The sequence below is a fragment of the Hippoglossus hippoglossus genome, chromosome 12, assembly GCF_009819705.1.
Source record: "Hippoglossus hippoglossus isolate fHipHip1 chromosome 12, fHipHip1.pri, whole genome shotgun sequence".
NCBI classification, from domain to species: domain Eukaryota; kingdom Metazoa; phylum Chordata; class Actinopteri; order Pleuronectiformes; family Pleuronectidae; genus Hippoglossus; species Hippoglossus hippoglossus.
Window position 1 is genome coordinate 9072543 of NC_047162.1, and position 11381 is coordinate 9083923.

Genomic DNA, 11381 nt, shown 5'->3' on the forward strand with positions numbered 1-11381 from the left:
AGTGACAAACTGACTGGAGACAATGAGAATGTTGACAAAGTGTGTATAAGCTGGGTAAAGTAGCTGTGATGCTACTGAACTAAACTACTGTAAATTCTTCCTGAGACCACAGAGGGATCCCCAGCTGGAGACTTGATAGCAGCTATGTTGTACTCTCCTCTGTCATAGATAGTCTGCATTAAATACATATCTATCATTGATTCCTTTATGATTGATTAAAGATAACAAACAGTAACAGTGCAGGTAAAAGTCACAATCAGGTCAAATATAACAGATAATTCAGTCCATTCTTTCAGTGTCAGTAGAAACTAAACCAGCAGCATGTTACAAACTGTGCAATAGTCTGAGAGAAAAAATGGTAAATTTTTACATCAGAATATCTGTTAACAGTGTGTGATTGATTTCAGCTATTAAGTAAAGTTAAGACAACAATGCTATAATCACAAAAAGTAGACATAGATATTGTTATTGGGATTCATGATGATTTTTTTTCGCTTTACAAAATATGCATATCACTGCATGATAGATTAAGCTTGTAAGGTAATGTGGTTTAAAGAGACACTTTAATGGATCAATACATAATTTAACAATACTGAGGATCAGATGCTGATGTCTGAACATATTGAATGTGTTGATTTTAATATTTTATAGATGAATCATTCAAACTTTACAGTCAGACTATTTACTGAGGTATAGTTTTACCTTTGTTTATTTGACATATAAATGTATTTGATCTCAGCATTTGGTTTCAACACTCAGCTTCTCATACACTATTGTACCTGTCTGTTTCTTTGCCCTGACCTCTTGTGGACAATAAAGGGTACTGTACGTGTCAATTGGACGTCTCAAAAACTGATGATGGAAAAACCCAAATACATATCTGACTATATCACAAAAACTACTGTTCCAGACTTATTTACTTTTCTAAAATACTTTTTACTCAGTAGCTCTTTAAAGTAACAAAATCTTTGAGAAGCTGTTTGAAAAGGTCCTGATGCAGCTTCATCCCTCTGGGGGGCGCTAAAGATTTAAGCTTGACCTCTGCAGAGTGTTCACAGTTCACATAGTTCACAGAGAAATACACAGGGCTTGTCATTTCAAGTACTTATTAATATATAAAGAAACGTCACAGACGGTTATATCTATGATAAAATGTACACCTACATTTTTGGGTAACTGTTAACTTCGTAAGCCGTGAGTCACTGTTCAGGTTAAATTGTTCTGATGGAACGATGACTAAAAGCCTTTATGCAATTTGACCTTCTTTAGTCATATACTTTAAACTTGTACAACACAACCTCCAACACAAAGTAAAATGTCAAAATGAACATACTTGTGGTTCAGGTGGGCAGGTGACGCTCCAAAGGTCGACTCGCCCCCCTCATGTTGCTGGAAGTACCATTTCCTGCCCCCACTTAAGGTTTCTATACTTCTTTAGCTCACTGTAAACATATTTCAGAATAAAGCGCTCTTATATGGTTGAGGACACATTTAAATGAGCTTGATCAAATAATGCCACACAAATGAATTCAGTTTAAAATTCAACGCACAATAATATTGTGCGTTGAATTTATGTAACTTCGGCCACCAGGGGTCTCTCAATTAGAAAGACTGATGTAAGCAGGTAAGCAGTCTGGGATCATGGAAGCTGCCGTCTTCACCACCATTGCCAACAAATTAATAAATCAACCTGATGCTACTCAAATCATGTTCACGGATGATGTTATGTATAAAGTTTGAATCCTGTTTTTTCATGGTCTTGGTTTATTGTACATGAGGGTGAACAGTGTTACCAGTGTTACCAGTAGCACTTGTGCTCTTCTGGAACATTTCTGCTGTGGTTTCACAGCCCACATCTGTACAGTTTTGGTCGACTCCCGTTGCTTTCATCATCTGCAGATGCAGCAGTCAGCTGTTTTTCATCAAACCTGCTGGATAAAGCACCTGCTCTGCACCACACAGCAGATACACAACGTTATAGCCACTAGCTGGTGAACATGGTGAAGTAATTAGTGGTAAAGAAGCCAGATTATGTGTTTGCTACTTGTTGGTTGCACCAGCCCAAAGTGCCTGAAGAAATCCATTAAATGCAAGCTTAGGTAATAATAATTTTTAAAAAGTTTAAGAATTGAATCCCAGATATTTTTATGTGAATTTTTGAAATATAACCACGAGCATATAGCTATAAACATTAGACTTCTTTTAAAGCAGATATTTTACTTGGTTATAGTAGGAAAAGCACATGACATATGATATTAAGAGTGGTTCTGAAGCACCTAAATTAAGGTTCAGCCATAATTAAATATATTAAATTTTGTTCTATTTGTTTATACAAAATAACAATAGCTTTCCTACTGTGACACATCACGATGTTGTCCATGAAAGAGTTGGAGGCCTATTGTTACAGCTCAGTACACATTTCTTCTTTCTTCTACTGTGTAATATTTAATGACTGATTATTGAATATCAATTAGGAAAAAAGAAAAGTAAAATCTTCTTGCTGTAATTATCTGATCTAAAGGGGATTCAATGTATTCAACTTTTACTTGACCACACACACACACACACACACACACTCTCTGTGACCTGTGTCTGTTGGCCTCAGATGTGACTTGCAAGTCGATCACAGACATTTAGCAGTGGAACATTTTCACCCACAAGCCAAAGTGTTAAATGTGTGTGTGCACTCCAGAGGTGTAACTTCCTGACCCATTAACCTGTTGTCCTCTCCAGGCTCCTCTCACTGTTATTACCTAAACAGCCAAGGCACATTGTCTGTGTACACAGCGGCCCTTAGTGTCTCTGGTTGTGTGTGTGTGTGTGTGGTACTCACACAAAGCATTTCTAATGGAACATCCTTTGAGGAAGCTGCGCGACAATGCAGCTACACAATACAAATACAAGTGAGACCACAGGGACTGTGGAAGGTAACAGTCTGGTGTTCTCTGTGGGGTTTCTGAGGGGCCGACGAGGAAACAGCTTCTAAACAAAGGGCCTTGAAAAAGCAGCAGTTCTTCTGTGACAAGAGCTCAAACACAGGGACAATATGTTTGACATAATTAGAGAGAAAACTCTGACACGCAAGTCAGCGGCTCCAAATACAACTGCTCCAATTATTATCTCGGCAGAGTAGGTTATGTTTTCTTTGTTTGTTTGTTACTTAGCAGGATTTTGCAAAGACTTCTGGATGGATTACCAGAAATTTCGTTTGGGAGGAACCGTTCAAATTTTGTTGCAGATCCGAATAAATAGAAGGATTCAGGAATTTTGTTTCACTTTCTCTGCAGCGTTTCCCACAGAACTCATTCAATCTCTGGCGTTAGTGGGGGGTGCACATGCACGAATGTAGCTCTAATGCACAACAGATTCTGAGTGACAGGTACACAAGCTAAAGTGTGAAAGAGAAATTCTCGTGTAAGAGAGAGAGAACTGCATTACTTGCCACTTGTGGACAGTAACCACTTTACGGACGATGTTAGTTTTCTTTTGCAGGATTATGCAAAAACAACCCAAACAAATTCAATGAAATGTGGAGGGGTTGGGTAAGGCCATTCAATTTTGGTGCAGATATGAACGGGCAGATGCATTTTCTCCGATTTTTTTTTTAGTTAATCTATCATATGACAACATACATTTTGTCTCAGGGTTAATTTATTAAAAAAATTACTAAGCATTTTAGTCCTATCAAAAAGTCCTATTAAGAGTCAGGCTCTTAATGTGCATGCACCAGCTGCATATGAATAAGAAAAAAAAAGAGATGAAGAAGAAGTGCACAACCACAACAGTTATTTTAGTCCGTCTACTTTAACCCACAGATAAAACAGAGCTATGACCTCTTCCTGCAAAACACCAGGAGCCTTATTTATAACACAAAACAGGTTCTGAAAGATGCACAAGCCAATTCTAACGCAAACGTTGAGATCTATAAAAAAACAACTTGAACATTGCCTTCAGATGTGCATCTGCACCGTTTTATAAATCTGAATCTTTTTGTGCGTACGCCATTTTCGGCTTTTGTGCGCATATACACTTTTAGTAGGAATCGTACGACCTGCTTTAGAAATGAGGCCCCAGATGACTACATGACTTTCTGTCCTTATTAATAGAGAAGCACATTTAAACTCCTTGTTACTTGTCATGGCAGATGCACTGTTCAACCATATGCAATATAAATTTGCTCATATTTGGAGCATTTAACTCAGCTGCACACATTTTATTGGCTGCCCTCTCAGACTTTTTGTTCAGTGGCACCAGACATTCACTCAGACTCCAACTCATCCGCAGATGTCAATGGAAGACAGAGCTAAAGTGTGCTCTGGGTGGGGGTGGGGGGTGGGGTGGGGGTCAGGAAAGCACCAGTCAAACCGCTTCTAATGAAATATGTATACAGGAATACTATTGTGGAAGGTTTTACTGCAGAGAGCGCGGTCACCAGTCAGGACACTGCGCTCTCTGAAGTAAGTTCCTGTTTCAACACATCAGTCTTAACAGATGAAAAAAAAAAATTTGAAGTGATAATAATGTACTGTAATACTGCTCAAGGGATTTTTGTGAGCATAAATTAGTTACGTGGCTAAAACATGACGTAAACTGATAATAATGATTGTCCTCTTACTGAAAATGACTCACACACACACCCACACACACACCCACCCCCACACACACACACCCACACAGGTCTTACAAATTATCCCTTTAACCTAAATCTAAACTTAACCTAAACCAACCCAACCCTAACCTTAACCTTAATCGAAATATAACCTCAACCTAAATCTTAACCTTAAACTAACCTTTACCGTAACCTTAAACTAACCTTAAAAACATGTATTCACCTTAAAATGTACATCAATTTACATCATAGGGACTTAATTCTTGTCCCCATAAGGAAGACAAGTCCCCATAATGTGACTGTGTAAACAAGTTAAGGTCCCCACAAGATGAGTAATACCTGGACCACACACACACACACACACACGGTTAAAGACCCCAGAGTTGCTGATGTCATCACTTACTCAACTAATTAACATAACGTGGCCGATGTTTTGTCATTAATATTTCTTGGTTTTTGAAAGAAACACCTTCGTTAGCTTACAGCAAATGTGGCGAGAGAGTTCAAACCACCCGATTATGTTTTCTAAACCCGAATCCATAAGACCACATGTCTACGACTGCAACCATGACGATGATGATGGTAGTCCTGCGGCCGCCACTGGGGCGAGAGTGGGACGCCTAAATAGCCCATTCATCGTCTGCTTTAAAGCCGCTGTATATGCACAGCTCAGCTCATTCATAGGCAGCTACACTGGCATTCATGCAGGAGTTGGTGGTATAATGTGCACCAACATTTAATCAGGGGCGCTGTAATGGTTTCCTCTACACTTACTATGCATCTTGGCGAGTCCCTATGCTTGCTAAAGAGCCGTCTTATTGATTCCACCAACAGGAAGCGAAGAGATAGAAAAGATTGTGCATACAGAAGTGTCAGCTAAATTCTCATATGTTTAATCTCAAATGAAAAAGGATACTGAGTTTAACTGCGGCACGATTAGATGTGCTCACAGACAGAGCAACACCAAAGTAAAAATGTTCCATAGCATTGGACCAAAACACCTTGCACAGACATAAATGGAGATACAGCACATTGATCCAACAGAACATAGATAATCTCATTACACTGTATATGTATTATCATATAAAAATAATGCTGCCCTACATGTGCATTTAGCACTATTAACATGTTAACTCAGGCTTTCACTGTAGACATAAACAGATTCTAAATGCATTCTTATGGTGCAAGCACTTAGGTTTCAACAACTTGATGAAAATGAACGATGGGGACGACAGAAACATTGATTTGAAATGCATTTTCTGCTGAGTGGACAATTTCATACAGCGTTCTGTGTCTCCTCACCTGCAACGTGAGAGCGGAACTTAAAAAATATATTGTTTTTGGGTGTTTTAAAGGGGAGTTAATGATTTAAAAGCTTTTTTATACAAAATGGGTAATGCTTTAACTTTCCGCCTTTTTACTTTCAGTTCAATTGTATGTTAACTGATTGTCAATGCAGTTTTCTAAGACATGCAGAAAACAGAGTTTCTCTACATCAGAACAAACTGCAGGTGAGTTCATTGAAGCTGCAGGTGCAGTGTCGCCGACAAATAAAAGAATAAAAATCCTTAATATAAGTAGAATTTCATTTTTAAACAACTTATTCTATCTATTTATTACATTGAATACGATTTAATAAAGGTAGTGATAAATGGATAAGCACACGTGAGTGAAATAACTAACCCAACATGCTGTAAGGATTTTCTCTATGAACTTGGTCCTGTGCTCCACAGACTCCATGCAGACTCCTCTCTGGTTAACGACAGTATAACAGTCCTCCATTCCTCAGGCAATGACCAGTGACTGCTCGACATCAATACAACAAGCTCTGAGTGCTGAGCTCCTAATGGGCCCGAGAGAGAAAAGCAGAGCTCAAACCCTGTGATACTGTAAATGCACTATTGCTGCCCACTCACATTAACTGTCTGCAAGGCCAATGCAATTGCACTCAAAAATTAAAAAGGGAAGGGAAGTGGCTGCTACCTAATGCAGGCGAGGCACAGCAGCCTGACAGACTGCTTATTAGGGCCCAAATAAATCCTCAGGTCAAGACAGTGAATAACAATAAACACCCCGAGATATGTTTATGAACCTGTAAGATGCTGACGAGTCAAACTTTAGATTTCAGCTTTAAGATGCTACCACTGATTCCTCTAAAGCTACTGGGTATTTATTTCTTACTGAGAATGAGCACTTCCCTTAAAATGAGCACTTCCCTTAAAATGAGCACTTCCCTTGAAAGTTCCATGAACTCAAAACAAATGATGACATGATTTTAAAGCTCTGTTTTTTTTTTCAAGTGAATGCAATACGCTTCCGTACGTAAGTACTGACGTAATTAAACAATAATGTTTAATTGATTGATTATTTTTACATCTAGAAAACAGGTGAGGACCCAAATGCAGACGTACAAGGTGGGAAGTAACGAAATACAATTACTATGTTACTACTTTACTTTTTACTTTTACTCCCTACATTTTAATAAAAATATCTATACTTTCTACTTCTTACATTTTCAAAACTTAATGTCGTTTTAATGCATTTGAGGGGAAATTTTTATTTTTTATTTTGCATCATCGAGCTATTTGACATGAAAGAAGATTTTAACCTAAATGGATGAAAATTTTAATTAAGAATACTTCATTCAAAACATTGTACAAATTTCCTCCTGGATATTTTTTCATGCTCACAAATGTTTTCTTGCTTTAACCCTTGTTTTTATTAAATTTATTTTATTTATTTATAGATTAAAGTGGTTGAAGTTAAATGGTTTACGAACTACATTCATGTGTCTCAGTTTGCTTTGCACATATACAGCCAGTGTCACAACTTCAGTCAGCTCATAACATTTTCATTTTCTGTTATCTTATTTTTCATGTACTAATTCTCATGTCATTTCAGAATTCAGCCACCCCTGCTCTGCATCACCTCTTCCCACGGATCCCATTACCTGCCACACCCCCAGACTCACCTGCTTTCCATCAGTCATTAGTCACCCAGTATATATACCGGCTCATTTCCTCTGCTCTCTGCCAGATCGTCTAGTGTGTTTTTCCCTAGCTTTCCAGCGTTATCCCTTGTTACATTGCTCTGCCTGATCTCCACTCTGACCTGCCTTCTGGACCCTGGATTCCCGTTTTGCCTGCTCCCTATCGGATTTGTTTGCTATCTCTGACTGTCTGCCTGGCTTTTGACCCCTGATCATCCATTAAACCAGAACTCTTGCTATTCCTAAGACTGCTCAAGTGTCGTGCTTTTGGGTTCACGTTTGCCATTTTGCGCACCCTGACAGCCAGTAGAAATATCCTTCGGAGAGTGACTTTTTACTTTTATACTTTGAATACGTTTCAGAGCCTGTTCTTTTATAACTTTACTTAAAAGTAAAGAGGAAGAATCAGTACTTTAAACACAAGTATCTGTACTTCTAGTTGAGTAAAAAATGCGTATACTTTTGCCACGTCTGTGCACTGATCACACAAAGTGTTTTAAAGAGACTTACGGGAAGGCAAACAGGTTGGCAGTTGAATCAGGTGAAGAATCCCAAAAACACAGGAGCAAAGGAAGTAAAAAATACAGAACTTGAAAAATAACTCAGGGAATAAAGGAAAACACTGGAAATCTGAGTGGGACGTGGACGAGATGAAGCGGTGAGGAACACAGGAGTGAAGAAGACACAGGTGGAAGTAATTAAGAGGAAGTAAAGTCACCAATGGCGAGACAGGAAGTAAACGTCCAAATGAAACAGGAAATGACGGGATAACAAAAAATAACTTAACATAGATACACAAGGAAGGTAAAAAAGGCAGTGATGCAACACAACCAAAAATATGTCCAATGATAATATATATCAATAAAGACATAACAAAAGTAAAGAATAAAAGTTCTTTATGTCCATACACTTGAAGCTGTGACGGTTAAAAGCATCTGTAGGTTGTGATGTGAGAAGATATTTCTGGCTAGTTAGACCAGTTTTGATACATATTGTTTTTTTACATTGACTCCTGCAAAAGTTTAAATGAATGTATGGCTCTTCCTTCACCCCTGTCCATTTCTTTGTTTATCTTGCTTGTCAGCAGGATTTTCACCAAAACTACTGAACTGATTTCCATGAAACTTGGTGGAAGGATGGAACATGAGCCAAGAAAGAACCCATTCAATTATATCTTCACCAGTTTCTCAGAGAATAACTCATGGATCTAGATATACAAGTGTAGGTGTCTCCCTTTGCTGAGAATGGGATTGAATAGTTTCACCTTCTGCTTATTTTATACTAACTCCTTTTCCCCTTTCCTCTGTTACTCCCCTCATATACCAAATAGAAATCAGGATCCAGGGGATTGGAATGTGAGTTCTGAAGGTGACTGCTGTCCTCCACACTTGACAGTTTCTAATGTTCGACTCAGTTCATTGTTTGAATGGTACCTTTGGACGTTATTCTATTGAGCAGTGTCCATGTATGTGGAGGTGTGGAAAATATTAGGAGCACTCATACACACACAGCAGACCAGGCAGCAACCTTGACTGGGAACCGTGCAATTATCACGGAAGCCCTCAAAATGAGTCTACTACAGAAAAACTGTGGTTTCTGGGCTTTTTTTTCCTCCATGTTCAGTGTTAAGTGATTTCAGTCCATTAAATGTATGCTTGTAGGCTAATGTCAGGCAGTTTGACACTAGATAGTCTGTTGAAGAGCCACTGCACCATTATTGAAGTCAGACCCAATGGCAGCACCTCAATAAAACCATCCGATTAATCTCTCAGCTGGAAACAAATGAAATGGAAAATTAAAAGCGCTGCACCTAACGCTGAAAGAAAGGTACGAGCAGTAGATATCCCGGCAGCGCGAGGAAATGACAGAACTTTGGGCCTATTTCTGTCTGTGTGGCCTTGTGAAGTTGGCAGATCTAGACTAAACTGAAATTATGCCTCAGCAACGTCTCTCAGGCCTTGTTCTGTTGAGCTGAACGCGAAAGAGAGAGAAAGAGAGACCGCCGTGTCTAGAAATACTGCCGCCACAAAGCCACAGGGCAGGAGGGGACACTCCGCCTCAGATTTATGGCCCAGACACACGGGGTGTGTTTTTTTTGCCTTAAAATGGCGAGGGTGAAATTAAAGGCAGGAGCTTTTGTGTAATTGCACGTGGATGTGCCCACTGCCCACGGCTCTGACCCCAGCTCTGGCACTCTAATGAAGGGTTGAGAGCTCGAACAAGGCGAACCCCCGGCAAAGTAATGGCTACACCGTTGTCGGCCAAATAGATTTTGTAATGTGCTTATATAGGAATAAAGCGCATGGCTCTTATCTTTTATTCTATCCGGCCATTCTCATTTAACCATTAGTTCTCTGCTTTGAATGAGAGGCTGTTACGTTACCAGTCAAATAAACTGCATTATAATCAATTATGAATGTCCTTGGAAGATACTTTGTACATGCAGCCATTTGTAAGTGTGCATTATGATTAATAATGAATATTTTGATATGTTTATGCCCTGAGTCAAGGGTTGTTAGTTAAATGACCTATATCTGCAGATGGTGAGAGGATCCTGTGCAAAGTTTATTTAAATCAGATGAAAAGCCTCAAACTTCGTATCTTCAATCTTTTTCAGAGAATTCATTTTTTTTCACTACCAGCATCAAAAAGTGTCAAGTGGTCCAAAGCAGAAAAGTAGATTTAATCAAGCACTGTGCTTAAATTTTGATGCATTTGTACTATTATTGGAATTATACTCTACTTCCCCTCCAATATCTCTTAGAAGAAAAGGAGCATTTAACTCTAACAGTTGCCTTATGAAACATACACACTAGATCCAGATTTTGATTTGGATCTGCACCAAAGATCCATACATTTCAACGAAATCCACAGGAATGTTGAAAAATCTCACAATGTTATACCACACCTTCCACCACGTGTTGTTATAATCTGTCCGAGTTTTTGCAAAAACCCGCTGACGTACAAACAAACAAACAGACAAATGCAGATGACAATGTAACCTACATGTAAATAAACAATAATACACCACTGACTGTGAACATTCTTCTGCATGATTAGTCCTTTTAATTCTTAAGTACTTCTTCCTGATAGTACTTTACTGAATTGTATTGCAGGACGTTAACTTGTAAGAGTTCGACATTGTGGCATTGGTTACTTTTACTTCAGTAGAGGATGTGAATTCCTCCTCCAACCACTAATAGTGTCACACATAAACTGTATACTGTCAAAGTTCCAGGGGCTGCAGCCGAGCGATGGAAACTTTCCCTGCGGGATGGTTTTAGCAGCTGTGAGGCCCGGCTCCTCTGAAGGAAGGTTAGATTGTACAGTGCTTTCAAATGAGGGGTTGCAGTTCGTAGGATTATACTTAAATGACAGCATCATAATAGCAGGAAATCACACATGACGCTGCATTGCTGGTTTGAAGGGGAGATGTGCAGCTTTTGATGCTGGGAAAATGGCACCTAGGGAGATCTGTAATCATCGTCCCGCTGACAAAGACGACAGGGGGACCAAAGAGGGTGGTCCTGCAGAAAGTGAAAACCCTCCACCCATGCTCCTCTTCAGTAGTCTATGAATACACACAGACAGAGACTCACTCTGACCACATATTATGGGTTTGTACTTGCTGATGGTTTCATATTTGGCCCCAAAGTTTATGTAAATGCAGATGCGAGCCCCACATCACTGTAGCTCGGTGAAAAGCCCAAGGTTTTTCCGACCATGCTCCCGCTCTGTTAATCCAGCTGCCTGTACGTGGACCCGCTGCGTGATTGGTCCCAG